General features: G+C 43.3%; 1 long non-coding RNA gene across 1 annotated transcript in view; it reads right to left on the bottom strand.

Annotated features, from left to right (window-relative positions):
• Window positions 1–2,197: 2,197 nt before the first annotated feature.
• LOC145713007 (uncharacterized) overlaps window positions 2,198–16,154 on the bottom strand; it is a 445,152-nt gene continuing 431,195 nt past the window's right edge. The window contains exon 2 of the long non-coding RNA XR_014135921.1: window positions 2,198–2,308. This is a non-coding gene — a long non-coding RNA (uncharacterized LOC145713007). The remainder of the gene's footprint in view (window positions 2,309–16,154) is intronic.

The following is a 16,154-nucleotide window of genomic DNA, read 5'->3' as shown; positions in this document are numbered from 1 at the left end:
AAGGCAGCAAAAGAAGGAAGAAAGGAACTTAAAAACTGCCAAAAACAAAACCAAAAAAAATGAATAAGATGTCATTAGTAAGTTTTTATCAGTCATTAATTACTTGATGTAAATGGGTATGTGTGGGTATATATGACAGTCAAAAGTCATACAGGGACTAGAAAGACTAAAAATTATGATTTAACTATATGCTACTTACAAGAAACTCACTTCAGCTTTAAGAACACATAGGCTCAAAGTAAAGGAATGGACAAGAGATATTCCAGACAAGCAGAAACCAAAAGAAGCAGGGATAATTATACTTATATCAGAAAAAATAGACAACAAGCCAGAAGCTGTAACAAAAGACAGTTATTATATAGTAATATAATAAGAAGATTATTATATAAAGGTAAAGTGATCAATTCATTAAGAGGATATAACAATCTTAAATATATGTACATTTAACATAGGAGAACCTAAATATATTATGCAAACACTAATGAATCTAAAGAAACAAACAACAACACAATCCTAGTAGGGGACTTCAATATCCCATTTTCAACAGGGATAAATCATCTAGACAGAAAATCAATAAGGAAATGTTGGACTTGTAGTATACTTTAAAACAAATGGACCTAAAAACAACATAGAGAACATTTCATCCAACAGTAGCAGGATTCTCCAGCACACCTAGAATATTCTTGAGGATAGATCATATGATAGGTCACAAAACAAGTCTCAGCAAATTTAAAATTGAAATCATACCAAGTATCTTTTCAAAACACAGTAGTATGAAACTAAAACTCAGTAAGAGTAGGAAAGCTGGAACATTCACAAACATGGAGATTAAATAGCACACTCTTGAACAACCAGTGGTAAGAAAGAAAAAAAAAATGCCTCCAAACAAATGAAAATGGAAACACAACACACAAAAACCTATGGAATGCTGCAAAAGAAGTTCTGAGAAGGAATGTTATAATGATAAACAACTCCATTAAGAAAAAAGAAAGCTATAAAATAAACAACATAAACATACCTCAAGGAACTAGAAGAAGAACAAACTAAGCCCAAAGTTATCAGAAGGAAGAAGACAGCAAAGATCAGAGAAGAAATAAAGGAAATAGAGACCACAAAAATAGTAGAAAAGATCAGAAAAACTAAGAGATGATTTTTTAAAATGTAAATGGGATTGACATACTTTTAGCTAGATGAAGGAAAAAAAAAGAGATGAAACATTATAACTGATACCACAGAAATACAAAAGATCATAAGAGACTACTTTGAAGTATTATATACCAACAAATTGGATAACCTAAAAGAAATGGATACACTCCTAGATATATATATCCTACCAAGATTGAATCATGAAGATATAGAAAATCTCTACAAGCCAGTATTCAGTAAGGAGATTGAATTAGTAGTCAAAAATATCCTAACAATAACAACAACAAAAGCCTAGGGCTAGATGGTTTTTCTGGTAAATTCTACCAAACTTTAAAAAGTGATTAATGCCAATCATTCTCAAACTCTTTCAGAAATTTTAAGAGGAAGAACACTACCAAACCCATTCTATAAGATAATCATTACTCTGATACCCAAACCAGATACGGACAAGAAAAAAAACAAAAAACAAAAAACAACCACAATAGCCCAGTATCCCTGATTAACGTATGCAAAAATGTTCAACAAAATATTGGCAAACCAAATTCAATCATATGTTAAAAGGATTGTACACCAGGATCAAATGGGCTATAGCTCTGGGATGGAAGAGTGATTCAACACACACAAATCAATAAATGCTATGCAGCACATAAATAAAGATTTAAAAATATATTATCATCTAAAAAAAGACAGAAAAAACATTTGACAAAATACAGCATCCTTTCATGATAAAAACTCAAATAGGTTAAAAGTACGAGGATAAAAAAGAAACAGCATGTAGACAGGAACCCAAGAAGATCTGGAGTGTCTACATTAAATATCAGAAGAAATAGATTTTAAGACAAAATTGTTACTAGAGACAAAGAGGGATATTTTTTAATGCTAAAAGTGTTAATCCATCAGAAGATATAACAATTATAAATCTATATGCTCCTAACAACAGAGCCCCAAAATTAATGAAGAAAAGCTGACAGAAGTAGTGGGAGAATATCTGTTAGAGTCTCAGATATCTTTTTTTTTTTTTTTTTCAACGTTTTTTATTTATTTTTGGGACAGAGAGAGACAGAGCATGAATGGGGGAGGGGCAGAGAGAGAGGGAGACACAGAATCGGAAACAGGCTCCAGGCTCCGAGCCATCGGCCCAGAGCCTGACGCGGGGCTCGAACTCCCGGACCGCGAGATCGTGACCTGGCTGAAGTCGGAGGCTTAACCGACTGCGCCACCCAGGCGCCCCTAGAGTCTCAGATATCTTAAACAGTGTTACTTCGTTGTGTTTCTTCCATGAGGTTATTTTGGAGGGGTACAGCTTTAAAATAGATTTGTTCATCGATGGGAGAGAGAGAGGAAGGAAGGACAAAAGTCTGTTATGGGAAGATCATTGTGTTTTCCAAGTCTTGAGGTGGCTTCCAAAATGCTTGAAATGTGTTATCTTTCATAATATTGTAGAATAGGTGTCGGAAAACCATGTCACCTGCTTCTGTAAATAGTTTGTTAGAACCCAACCACACCAATTCATGGTGTATTGTCTACGGCTGTTTGGACTAAACTAGCAGGGAGTTGTGACGATGACTGTATTGCCAACAAAGCTAAAAATAGTTATTACCTTGATTTTCATGGGAACAATTTGCTGAACTCTGTTCTAGTAGGGCAGTGACACTAAACTGTTGACAAACAGGAGGCAGAGACACGGCTGAGAAACCACAACCAGAAGCCTTGTCCATTGCTGCAGTCCCAGCATCTAGAAAAGTATCAGTACACACTCGTTGCTTTGTCTGTTTACATCGATCATGTACCACGCTCACATCTTCTCAGCCTAATAGCTACCCCGTGTTTAACCTTTACTAGACTTTTTATCTTTCTGTTACTCGCATATTGCCAATCTTAGATTCTAGCCCGCTGAGTGCTGCTGGGGGGAAAATGAGACCAAGTTAAATTGTACGAAAACATTTTCATGACACACAATCTCCATTGGGCTTCCTCTGCAGTTCTTTACTCCATTTCTGTTTCTGTATGACATTCCCTACTGTGTTTTTGCCAAGCCTCGTTTCCTCTCCTAAATCTCCTTCTGCACCCCACTGCATTCAAATTCTGGAGATAACACCATTATTGACCTGTTGCAGGTTGTATTTTCCAAGGATGATTACCGTACTATCTCCCATTCCACATCTTCTAAAACATGCCAGTTCCACATCAAGGAGCGGAGTTTAATACCCCTTCGCTTCTAACCAACAATAATGTTTTGTGATGCCCAAGACTAGATCACAAACGGTGGTGCTGCTTCCGTCTTGGTTGGTGGGATTTCCAACAAGAGCCAGGCAAGTAGTCTTCCTGCCAGAGGCAACCGTGTTGTGAAGAAGCCAATGAAATTCCAAGTCAAGCCTTCCCCAGATTTATAGCCACAGAAATCGTGCCACACAATTAAATTATTGTTATTTTAAGCCACAGCAATTTTAAGCCATGAAGTTTGGGGGTAACGTTTTTTTCCATGACAAAAGATAAGACAAATTTTGGCTTATTGCTGCAACAAAAACAAGAAAACAAAAACCTTTGACACAGGATGGCAGATAGAAGCTAGAAGAGCCTTGAGGAGATGATTAGTGAAGCCTAACGAGCCTCAATGAAAGTGTCACTTAGGGCGTAAAGGAAGGTAAGGAATATATTATTAGAAGCCAGAGAAAAAGGGACCCTCATTCCATCCTGGCAGAAAGTTGGACAACAATGTCAACTTGAGGGAGCAAGACACAAGTGTGAAATGTGTGTCATGAACTCAATTATCTAGTTAAGGAAATTTCCAGGCAGATTATTGAAAATGCAGCCTCTTTTGTTTCTATTTCTGCGAAGGAAAAAATACGACAGGAGAGGTATGCACTAAAGAACAATTATTCAATTCTGAATTCCTTCAGAATGGAGCTTAGAGGACTTTTCTTCCAGAACCTTCCCTGACATTCACCGCTGATTTGACCAGTCCCATAGCTTTTTACAACTTACAACGCATCTTATAAGTGTGCTTTGCACCCTTCAGCTGTGTGCTCTGTAAGAGTGGGTGTGAGGCTTCATTTGCTCCCTGTATGTGGGAGCATGATGTGTCTTCAAGAAATGTGTCTTAATGAGTTAATGAACAATTAGCAGGCAATGCTAATTAAGTGCTAAGGATGTGTCAAGAGCTTTTGTCCCTCTGAAAATCCACGTGATTCCACAATCTTGTGACATTGCTTCTTTAGCACTGTCCCTCTTCAAAAGTGATATAAAGGTGACATCAGCCCTGACCTGGTTCCAGAATGTTAGGAGTGGAGGGCATCTCAGAGGGCGTGTGGCCAACCCTCTTATTTTTACAGCCGAGGGCCTGAGGCTAGAAAGGTGACTCAACTTAACAATTTGGTGGCAGAGCTGTGCTCTTTTCTTCTACATGACTGTGACTTGATGATCACGAATTCTTTGGTAGAAAATTAGTAAGCGCTGTTTTAAACTAAACTTACCCGAATGGCTTTCCAGCACTTTCAAGAACAATGAAAGATTCAGGAGGCCTTTCCGCATGCTCGCTTCTCTTTCTCCCACTGCGTCAGGCTGTCCTGCTTGTACCTGCTTCCCCGTGCTTCCACAGGGAGCTTCTCCATTGCGCAGCCGCAGACCCCATTCAGGTCCGTCTGAGTCTGCGATCAGGCAGTTTGTTCTCTAAATGTTTTCCATTTTAAGGACTAAAAGTAATTTCGCGCTTTTCTCCCCTCCCAAGGCTGGAGTTTTAAGTGGCTGGCACCGTTCAATCAGTTGATCGCTTAGGGAAGAAATTAACAACCTTTCTGGGTGCTGATTAAAGTTTTGTACTGCGTTTACCATTTGTTCTTTTACCTTGAATACAAAATAACTCCAAGCATCGAATTATAAAGCAACATTTTTTTAAGAGTCAAGTTTCTTACAATTGTTAGCCTAGTCTGTAATAGGGAGGCAGACACATATGAAAAATTATAAGCCATATGAAAATATAAAAATTTGAACGCGACACAAAAATAAATTTGGAGGCACTTCCGGAAATGGATTGTGCTCATGAGTGTCAGCCTCGGAATATCTGGGGCATCAGAAATCTGAAATCATGGTCTCCACAGTCTTCAACTTAGTTAAAACGTACATAGGGCAAAAATGGCAACGTTCTCGGGGGAGAGAAAAATGAAGCTTCACAAACTTTAAATTCTATGTGGTATTTATACCAAACAGATGCATATGAATTCCTATTTGCTCCTTGGAAGTGTAGTAAGCTAAAATCTACATTTTCTGATTTATGCTTTGTTCCTCTATTCTCAGGGAGCCCCTCGCTTCTTTGGGCAAACGAGGCATGATAAATAAATTTTTGCCAGAACTGATCTGTTGATATTCCTCCTCCAACAAACTCCACATCTTGAGTTTGCCTGTCTTCTGTACAAGCCTTGTCACTCTTCACAACATTTTACGTACAGCCATCAACTCACGTCTGAGCTTCTGGTAAACCATCATAATGGAATTAATTTCACTCGTAAATACCGTTTTTAAGCGTTACATCTCTCCTGGGCTTTTTTCTTCCTCTGACCCGGGTGCCATCTTGGTTACGTATCCATGTCAGTCAACTGCCCGCCGGTATCGTCCGTCTGGGCGTCTGTGTGTCTCCTAGAATGTTACCCGCATTTATTATTTTCTTCTCCTTTTCCCTTCCACACAGTTCTTCCACACGGTGTTTCCCAACACCGCGTCTTTAAGCTCTCCCCTATTGCTGCATTTCCAATTACGTCTTTCACTGCTACATAGAATGTCGTAGCATCCATCCATCCATCACGTTTCATTTACCCAACCTTCTCATGATACCAAGACGTGGCTTCAATTCCCCACTGCCACACACACCACCCCTGCGACACCATTCCTGCATGGGTCCCCTTACAGACCTGCTCAGAAAACCGTTTTCTAGAAGAGACTCCCAGGAATGGCATTTCTGGGCCAACAGACACACGCAGCTCCATCTCTGGTGACTTTCGGGAGCTGCTGCAGTTTACATTCCCGCCAGCAGTACAGGAGATTCTCAGCTCAGCCGCCCTGCCGGAATTCACTCTTACTCAGCTTTCCTCATCCTTCCAAATGTAAGGATCGCTTAAATGCAAAAAATTTACGATGCGTGAAAAACGTTAGACCCCGGACATCTGCCAAAATATACGACACATTGTCAAGCTTGCCTGTAAAAGGTTTGACTCGTGGTCAGCCTGTAACTAGGTCCGATCCGCCCTGGATCCTCATCAGTTTATACGTCAACTCACTCTGGCATCACCCTCTGCTCGAGGCCCAGTCTTACCATCCCTGAAACAGGGATTATATTCCTAATGTCGGGAGTGGCTCTCAAGACAAGTGAGATAATTAATGTAAAGCTCAGTTCTTAGCCCTGACAGCAGGCTGACTAACACCCCCATTGCCGGGCGGGGTCCTTCCCAGGACCCAGGAATTTTAGTGTCAGGTCCGGGGCAGTCCTGGCCAGACCAGAACCATTGATCACCAAGGAGGCAGATGCAGATGTCCCGCTGAGAACCCGCCCCTCCCCCCTACAGAAATGACTCCCCCAGAGAGTGGGGTGGCTTCTTGAGGGTCCACCTCAGCTTTGAGCTGGAGTCACTCTTCTTTGAGAATTTTCTTTTAAGTTTTTATTTATTTATTTTGAGAGGGAGACAGAGAGTGCACGCGCGTGAGCGAACATGAACACGGGAGGGGCAGAGACAGAGGGAGACAGAGAATCCGAAGCGGGCTCCAGGCTCTGAGCTGTCAGCACAGAGCCTGCCGCGGAGCTCGGACCCACGGACCACGAGATCGTGACCTGAGCCAAAGTCGGGTGCTTAACCGACTGAGCCACCCAGACGCCCCTCCCTGTGTCTTGTCTTGTGCGATGTGGCTGCAACTCATTCCCCTGTGATGTCCACAGGTGGCATCATTCTGGGCTTCTCATTGCTCGTACTGCCTTATGATGTGGAAACGTTTAAGACGTGATACCCAGATCAGGACAGAGTGCTTGCCGTGGGCCCACGAATGCAGGCTAGAATTGTAGTCTAGGCTACATTCTACAGTCTAGGCTAAAAACATGAGCCAGGATAAACAAGCAATGGGATTGTCCATACAACACTCTCGTACAATAAAAATTATAACCCTGAGAATCTCAAAATAATTTTACCGAGTGAAACAGACCAGGAAAAAAGGGGTATATATTATATATTTCCATTTCTGCAAAATTCGAGACAATTCAAACCGATCTTGGAGTTACAGAAAACATCTGTGATTGCCTGGGGATGGGGGGAGTGGCAGGAGACAACAATGACAAAAAGAAACAGGGAAGCTCTGGGGGTTGATGGATATGTTTACTATTTTGACTCTGGTGGTGGTTTCCCAGGTGCATACCCGTGTCAAAACGCATCAGACGGTACACTTAAAAGAGGTCCTATACTGGATGTCAGTTATACTTCAATAAAGCTGTTTTGCAAAAGCATTAGGCTGCAAAGTGATACATGAGTAATAGTCATTTTAAAATAAGGAAGACAGACAACAGGTGCAATAGGTGTGTCTCGGGGGAACCGATGACGACGTGTGGGCGAGGAGGGTTTGCAGTGAATCGTGTCCAGGAGGAAGGATGAGGCCAGGCGGACAGGGCATTTCAGCCGAGGACATGGCCCTTTGGAAGGAGAAGGAGGAGACCGGAGCAGGTTGGGAAAGGTGGTAGCTTTGAATGATATGGTTTTTCAGATGTCAGGTTAGGAAGTCTCTTATTTGTGACAAAGAGGAGAGCAGAGAAAGAACACCAGGGCCACATCTTGCTGGGAGATCAGGCACTTCGGCTGGAGTCAGTAAATTGGAAGTCACAGTTGTTGCTGGAAAATAAAATTCTTTATTTTTTAATTTTTTATTTAAAAAAATTTTTTAATGTTTATTTTTGAGAAAGAGAGACACACATTGAGAGCAGGAGAGGGACAGAGAAAGAGGCAGACACGGAATTGGAAGCAGGCTCCAGGCTCCGAGCTGGCAGCACAGAGCCTGACGCGGGGCTTGAACTCACGAACCATGAGATCGTGACCTGAGCTGAAGTCGGACGCTTAACCGACTGAGCCACCCAGGCGCCCCAAGTTCTTTATTTTTTTAAGTTTATTTATTTATTTTGAGGAGGGGAGGGGCAGAGAGAGAGGGAGAGAGAATCCCAAGCAGGCTCTGCACTGTCATCACAGAATCCGATGCAGAGCTCGATCCCGCACTATGAGATCAGGACCTGAGCCAAAATCAAGAGTCAGATGCTCAACTGACTGAGCCACCCAAGGCACCCCTGGGAAATAAAAGTCTAAACAAAGTTTTGGAATTTTATCCTATTACGGAACTTAGAGAACACATAATCTGTACTCTTCTGAACTATCTCTATTAAGTTAAACAAGAGGTGCCTGAAACCATGGGAGTTTTAGAGCTGAGTATACATTTATTTAATCAGTCCCTTTCCTGTGTGGGGGCCCATGATGACCATGGTCGAAGTGGTCAGTACCTGGTGATGCGCGTGGGGCAGTGACTGAGCCATTGGCATTTTTTAAAAAGTTGTACAACTTAATATTTGACTAAGTGTGATCATCCTTTATTTACAAGCCAAAGTAAGAAAACACAAAAATTTTGTCTTTGCCAGGAGAGGTGCCCCTTGCGGGGATTTTCCTGCCACATTGTTTCTGATACCATTGTTTCCAAATGGTTGAATAATTCTGATTTAAATAGAGACAATATTGGATAGGGTCAAAGATGCAAAGAAGGTTTTGGAAGAAAAGCAACAGAAAATCTGGAAACAAAGACCATCGTGGAAGCTTCTTGGCGAGTTTGAATCAATAGATGTTCCGCTTACCAAGAACTGATGACTTTTCAATCACACAGAAATGCTGGTCCAAAATGTTGACGAATGAAACATGCTTTTCTTTTTGGTCAGTAAGAGCAGTTAGTGGGAAAGTGACTCATACCTGTATCTTTCTTTCCTTCCCAGGCAATGCTACTGTGATTTCCCTTATTCTGTTCCACGCAAAAATCCCAAATAATTTCCCACAAAACTCTTTAACCGATTGTTTTCGTAGTCTTGGGAATGTATTTTACTGACGTCGATTGCAAAACTAAGAACGAAGAAAGAGCAGAGACTAATAAATGGAAACGTAAGTCAGTCTCAGGAGTTCAGGTGACCTCACAGACCCCGGAGAGACTGAGATCCCAGGCTGAATTACAACTACCCAATTAATCTCTCTGAACCTATTACCCACTGACTGTTCAATACCTCCACATTCACTTTGCTGATTACAAAAGAGAAAAGAAATATGACTGTTTCTGATAAAAGAGATTTTTGTCTGCATCTCAATAAAGCAATTTTGTTTGTGGATTTGCATTGTACATAGAGCTAAAGAGAGTACTGAGTGATGCTCCTTATTACTTCACGTGCTGGTGGCACTTTATTTTGTCCACTTGGCCCCTCTTTCATACCACTTTAACAGCCGTGTCTCACTGTGGTCCAGTCGGGGCTTACGTGGTTTTCTCCCATTCCACAAGAGCATAGAATTCACATGAGTATAAAATCGTTTTTAGGTGTTTTGACCAAAAAGGCTGAAAAATTGTGTGCTTTTTTCTTTGTCTAAATAGCTTAAAGGAAACAAAAATGTTGAGACTCTGGCGACTACCTGAAACCACCCTGATATGATGGATGATCTTGGATTGTCTTCATGGGAAGGTGTCCAGACCAATCACTGACACGTAGCAGCTTGGCAAATGTGGGCTCTCCCCAGGGACTACCATCCCCCTCCCCTCTGACTTTTTTCTAGAATGGCTGCTCTGGATTGTGTTTTCTGTGCCAACAAGGGCAGTGAGTAATGAAGACATTTGAATTTGATACTGGAGAGATCCTCCATGATTTGTAGATTTTGATTCTATTAAATACTTATCTGAGGGTATTTGTTAATTAGCTCCCAGAGGTATATTTAAAAAAATTTTTTTCCTAAATTTTACACATTCGTATTTACTTGGAAAAAGCATATTTCTTTTTTTTTAATTTTTTTAAACGTTTTTATTTATTTTCGAGACAGAGAGAGACAGAGCATGAACAGGGGAGGGTCAGAGAGAGAGGGAGACACAGAATCGGAAGCAGCCTCCAGGCTCTGAGCCATCAGCCCAGAGCCCGACGCGGGGCTCGAACTCACAGACCGCGAGATCGTGACCTGAGCCGAAGTCGGACGCTTAACCGACTGAGCCACCCAGGCGCCCCAGGAAAAAGCATATTTCTTTACTATGCTTTTAAAATATCTTTGACTTTGTTTCTTGTTTTGGTTTGTTCATTAAAAAACAAAACAAAACTGCTATTATTTTCTCTCTTTCCATTGGCCTCAGGGGAAAGGCAGTGGGGAACAGCTATCCCGAAAAGTTGTTACCTTGCTAATGGTTGACTGAGGTCACTGACACTTCTTCAAGTAAGACCATTTGGTTTCTGGTGAAAACAAAAAAGAAATCTAATGGTAACACTGTAAGCTGAAGGAAGAGGTCTCCTGATGCTCTTTTTAAAAAAATCCACCCAAAAGGAGATCTTCCTCCTAAATCTGCCCAAAATCTCCTGGCCCTGTGGTCACTGCATAGACATCTGCTGGGGACTTGCTCTCCAAATCTGTTTCTTCTGCAACCATTATCACAACCCCCAAGTCAGGTCCTATCATCCTTCTCTTTAGAGATGAGGACCCCTTACCTCAAAATGTCAGGCCAATGCTCAGGATCACTTGGAAATGGGTAGGCAGAGCCCACGTTCTTGCTCATGGACTCCTGGGACCTTGGAGCCCATAACAGAAAGATCTGGAATCTAACTCACTCACATAAAGAAAGACATGGCTTGACTGAACAAAAAGAAGGGTGTCAGATGGGATTAAAGAGGGTTTCCTGGAGCGGGAAACCCAGGCGTAGCATGGGACATGGCTGGTGGAGACTCATAACCATTAGTTGGAGGCAGAACATGTGCTGTCTTCCCAGGGGGAGTCTCCTTGGACTGTTCCAGATGCCCTGTTTGAAAAACTAAGGTAAGCTTTCCAGTGAGTTAGCCCATTTTGAGAGGCAATTTGGAAAGTCGTTCCTGAACATTCCTGAGAGGGAAAATACACCCATACACAGAAAGATCTTTAATAGAAGGCCAAAAACAAAAACAAAAACAAAACAAAACAAAAACAAACAAAACGCCTAAATGTAAAAACCTTGTTCTGTTCTTTATTATTTACACTTCGGGGAATAATAAAGAGAAGCCATGATATTTAAAAATGGTTTGGAGTCTTCTGTGTCACATGTTCTGCCTACATATTACCTATGCTTTGGGATAAACGCTTTAAAAACCTTCGGCTCTATTTCTCACTCCGTATTTTCCGGGTTGAGTGGGTCGATGCGTGAGTTGTCCCTTTCTCATTTTGCCACGTCGTCGGTTGTGGAAAAGAAGATCACCGTCCCCACTCTTGCTGCCGAGGATGTAGCTGAGGATGCTTGAAGACAAATGGAAAGACACACACCCACATGGCCAGTGGGACACATCGGATCCAACGCAAATTACCGCGAGTGCCCATTGACGTCATAATCAAGTGGAGACCTGGGTTACGTTGAGATTCCCGCATGCTTCCTCACGTGTGAGGGTCAGCAGCCCATTATGGAGTGGACACAAAACTCTGGCACAGGGCCAGATCCAGCCCATGGACTTAACGGAATTGACTGTATTGCGTTGAATGGTATGGATCGGTCATCAACGTTTTTAGGTGCTCTTCTGGCTGTTTTAGGCCAGCTTCTTTCATTTGTTAACTGCTGTGCCCTGCTGCTTAAGACCTAAAGGACTCCCTCCTATGCGCGTGGCTGCAGAAGGAGAGGCGTTGGTGATGGCATTCTGCTCCAAGAGTCTAAGCTCCTTGCAGGCTGCACCAAAGTCTATAAAGGACAGGCCGCAATGGAAGCCAATACAGCACCATGGCTACGGTCGACATTGCTGCACAGTACATTAAAAGTTGCAGAGAGTAATTTCTTAAAGTTCTCCTCATGAGGAAAAAAACCCATATTGTTTGCTTTTTTGTGTGTTTATGAGGCGACGGATGTTAATAAAACGTACGTGGTCATCGTTTCATAATGTATGTAAATCGAATCATTATGTTGTGTACCTAAACCTTATACAATACTGTATGTCAGCTATATCTCAATAAAACCGAAAAAGAAAAGTGTCGGTGTTGTCGGGGCACCTGGGTGGCTCAGTCGGTTGAGTGTCTGCCTTTTAATTTTGGCTCAGGACATGATCTTATGGTCGTGAGATTGAGCGTCATGTTGGGCTCCGTGCTGGGCCTGGAACTTACTTAAGATTCTCTCTCTCCTTCTCTCTTTCTGCCCCTCCCCTATTCTTTCCCTCTCTCTCTCTCAAAACAAAATTTGTGAATGTCTTAAAGAGCAAAACCCGTGTGCTACGCCTCTCCAGCTGAGGCCCCTCGGGCCCGTCCACACAAACAAGTTGTTCGTTCATCTGACACATAAACTATTGTTCCACTGCCTCTGCCATCTAGAGTCAAGGTACCATCCCTTTGATCACCATCCAGAGCCCTTCCCACTCGCCCACCCAGTCACACCCGTGGTGAGTCCGTTCCTCACGTGTCTCCCCATGGGGTGTCTGCACCAATCGTGGTGAGCAAGCAGGGCTCAGTTGCTAAAGAAGTGAACTTGGAGTTCTGAGTTCTGAAAAGACTCACAGGACTTGCAATGAACACGCTTACCAATTCGCAGCTCATTGCAGGGGCAGGATGCGCCGTGGCAACAGCATTGGGTGAGGGCGTCTGTCACCTGCGAGGCGTCTGTCACCTGGGATCTTGTTGTCAGCCTACTAACCTGGGCGCAGAGCCCTCAGAACCAGAGTCCAAAATGGAGTCTCGGCCTGGGTTTCTCGTCTCTGCTGATCGCATATACATATTCTTTCTACATAACCAGCCCTAAGACAGAGTCGTCTGGGCATCTCACCAAGACCGGGTGCAAATTACCAGTGTCACCCTTGTCGATAAACCACATTGACCACCACTTCTTGGGCATCTGGTCACAAAGCAACATTACCTGTCATGCTCCCCCCACCTGCCTTGGTCAGAACTCGGGTCTTCCAGAAGCTTTAGCAAAAGCACTTAGGCCGAGCCCGGGCCCGCAGGTCTGGACCCTCACGGCGCACATCTGCTCACGATGTGTCTTCCGACCTCAGTGATCTGCTCCCTGGGCCTGCATTTACCTGGTCCAGGCCTCTGTCCTCTGCACCCAGAGTAACTCACGCTCAGAAGAGTCTGCACCTGGTTTAATATTCTGCCGTTGCCATTTTGAAACCCTTAATGATTTTTATAAAAGAGTGTTGCATTTTTGTCACGTGTCATCGAAGCAGCCTTCCTCATAACTTAGTGCCTCTTCTGATGGAACCTGAGGTTTGCTCCAGGAGCCTTTGTGGACTGTTGAAGCTGGCCTCCGTCTTGTGAATTCAGATGACAGAATGGAACACCTGAGGTTCTATTGTCCCTGGGCGTGGCTGGACCCCCCAGGGACACGCACACCCAGGCCCAAGACCTAGGAATGCTCGCTTACCATTCGAAGGAACCGGAAGGAAGGCAGTCCCACTAGCTCATGCACCCGTAAGTAGTTAGAGTACATCAGGGCTGCCTACCAGCACTATCCTGAACACAGAAGCACCAGAGATATCTCGTGAAATATCTAACATAAAGAGCAAAGACGCTTTTCAGATTTTAAGTTTTTGGGGATGCAACAGACCTCCGCGGGACCAGTTGAACAGCACCAGAAGCAACTAAATAACTCTGTCAACATGACCTCATGGGTCTCTAATCAGCAGCAAGGACTTTCCTAGAAGTCTGCTGCCCCAAATCTTGCCCTTAGAAACCCTCACTTGTAAGCCATCGGAGAGTTCCAGACTTTTGAGCATTGGTCGCTACTTCTCCTGGGTCGTGCCGCACCAGTGAACAGTCTGTCTTCCTTCCCTGCATCAAGTTTTACTGGCTTGCGGCACATCGGATGGAGGAACTCTTGTGTGGTCTGGTTACATCATCTCACCCACCAGACACGTACGAGACCGTTTACCACGTGTAGTCAGATCCATTTTCGCTAGCTTGTTCCTGCATCATCAATGTCTTGCCAGTGCTTGGTCTGTTATCAGTCTGCACAAATGATGTATTAATAGGACAAATAAATAACTTTCGCCCCGTCTAGCTCAAGAGGCACAAGCAACTCTAAAAGTGCTTTAAAGATTGTAAAATGCCCAGAGATTTTAGAATATTCATCCTCTCGGTGGAAATCTTTGATAAATATAAAACAGAAGCATAAATATCAACCAGTTCTTGTTTAACTAGCTGTAGATATTGAGTAGAATTTAAAGGAATATGGAAATTGGAAAGTCATTAGGTCCGTTACTTAGTGAACTAGTGGTTTTCTATCCACTTCCTTGAATCTTGTTTGTCTCTTGCTTAAGTAGAGATAATTCACATTGATTTTCCCAGGTTTGTATTAAGCCCCTCCTGACACTTGTGTGTAGCCCAGAAAGGTTAAGGAGTTACACCATCAAAAATAATTCTGAGAGTGTACAGGACGCCTGGGTGGCTCAGTCTGTTAAGTGTCTGACTCTTGGTTTTGGCTCAGGTCGTGATCTCATGGTTAGTGGCTTCTAGCCCTACGTTGGACTCTGCAATGACAGTGGGGAGCCTTTCTTTCTCTCTGCCCCTCCCTGGCTCTCTGTCTCTCCCTGTCTCTGAACAAATACATAAACTTAAAAAAAAAAAAAATGATTCTGAGCCTGCGTTTCTTCAGCTGCCTCTGTCCTCGTGGACATCCCGGGCCATTTGCTCTGCCAACCTGGGGGGAGGTCACCGTCACGGGAGGGTGGCCTTTGCTGGCCTCGCAGCTGACCCTCTTCAGCAGCCGGTAAAGCCCTGCCTCGGAGGGTGGTGGCAGCAGGAGTAAGGACTAATGGTGTGGTGGAGACATGTCACAGCAGCAGCAAGAGGAGGAAATGATGATTCAACAGTGAGAGATGTCACTGGGGGCAAAGAAAGGGGGTGTCCCGCAAATGTGTTTTGTTGGGCTGAATAGTGTTAAAAAAATTGAGCCAATATATTTTTTTAATTTTTATTTTTTGTTTATTTATTTTTGACAGAGAGAGAGAGAGATAGAGCATGAGCAGGGGAGGGGCAGAGAGAGAGGGAAACACAGAATCTGAAACAGGTTCCAGGCTCTGAGCTGTCAGCACAGAGCCCGATGCGGGGCTCGAATTCACAGACCGCGAGATCATGACCTGAGCCGAAGTCAGACGCTCAACCGACTGAGCCACCCAGGCGCCCCAAAATTGAGCCAATATTAAAAATCAGATGATTTTTGCAGAAAAGCTAAGATGTTCAAGTTCTTTAAAGAAGAAAGGCTGGGGGAGCACCTGGGTGGCTCAGCGGGTTGAGTGTCCGACTCTTGATTTTGGCTCAGGTCAGGTCCTGATCTCATGGATTGTGAACTCGAGCCTTGAGTCGGGATTCTCTCTCCCTCTCTCTCTGCCCCACCCCCACCCCCTGCTTTCTCAAAATAAATCAATAAACTTAAGAAAAACAAAAAAAAAATGAAAAAAGAAAGTCTGATCTGACACCATATCTGGGCCTACAGCAGCAGTCTTGTGACAGGTACACGTTTGTTGGTTTGCAGAGCTTTGTGGCCCCTCTTCCCCTTAGTGCCTGTTACCACTGATGGTCGCCCTTGCATTACCCCGAGAAGAAATACGGTAAAACCTTGGTGTGCGAGCATAATTCATTTTGGAAACATGCTTGTAATCCAAAGCACTCATATATCAAAGCAAATTTCAAGAACTAGGGGCTCAGTTGTGATCATGTGACGATTGGTGTCACATACTACTCCTATTGCAAGACATCGCTCGTTTATCAAGTTAAAATTCATTAGAAATGTTTGCTTGTCTTGCAGAACATATGCAGAACAAGTTACTC

Source organism: Panthera onca, chromosome D4 (genome assembly GCF_046562875.1).
Source record: "Panthera onca isolate mPanOnc1 chromosome D4, mPanOnc1 haplotype 2, whole genome shotgun sequence".
Classification (NCBI taxonomy): Eukaryota; Metazoa; Chordata; class Mammalia; order Carnivora; family Felidae; genus Panthera; species Panthera onca.
This window is presented reverse-complemented; position numbering and strand designations above follow the sequence as displayed.